This window comes from Bubalus kerabau, chromosome 14, assembly GCF_029407905.1.
Source record: "Bubalus kerabau isolate K-KA32 ecotype Philippines breed swamp buffalo chromosome 14, PCC_UOA_SB_1v2, whole genome shotgun sequence".
NCBI lineage: Eukaryota > Metazoa > Chordata > Mammalia > Artiodactyla > Bovidae > Bubalus > Bubalus kerabau.
The window spans coordinates 25,682,377-25,682,938 of NC_073637.1; the positions used below are offsets into that span (position 1 = coordinate 25,682,377).

A 562-nucleotide genomic window follows, 5' to 3' on the forward strand; every position below is an offset into this window, starting at 1 on the left:
ATCCCTTCTCCAGGGGATCTTCCAGACCCAGGGATCTAAGCGGGGTCTCCTACATTGCAGGCAGATTCTTTACCAGTGGAACTACCTTTGGGTGATGCTAGACGTGGCCTGGATATTCCCTCTTTTTTTTTTTTTAATGTTTATTTATTTAGCTGTACCGGATCTTTGTTGTATGTGGGTTCTTTAGTTGTGGTATGTGAACTCTCATTTGCAACTTCTGGGATCTAGTTCCCTGACCAAGGATCGAACCCAGGCCCTCTGCATTAGGAGTGCAGAGTCTTAGCCACTGGACCACCAGGGAAGTCCTGGATATTTCCTCTTAATCTGAATACATTTGAAGTGGAAGGAAAATATGCCATACCAAAATTAGTTATTTAGGACTTAATAACATTTAACTCATTTTGATTCTTTTATCCATTTCCCTCTGCTCTTCACATGGATTACTCCAGGTACTTGAAATACTGTCTTTTCCCAAAGAAGACACTGTGCAAGTGTGTACACGTGGTGTGTGTGTTTGTAGATACATTGAGGCATTGTAAACACATATAGGTTTATTAAATCT

At 40.9% G+C, this 562-nt stretch overlaps 1 non-coding gene across 1 annotated transcript; it reads right to left on the reverse strand.

Moving 5' to 3' along the window:
- Positions 1-228: 228 nt before the first annotated feature.
- On the reverse strand, positions 229-301 carry TRNAR-CCU (transfer RNA arginine (anticodon CCU)). Its single transcript has one exon. It is a non-coding gene; the product is annotated as a tRNA-Arg (tRNA).
- Between the last annotated feature and the right edge of the window lie 261 nt (positions 302-562).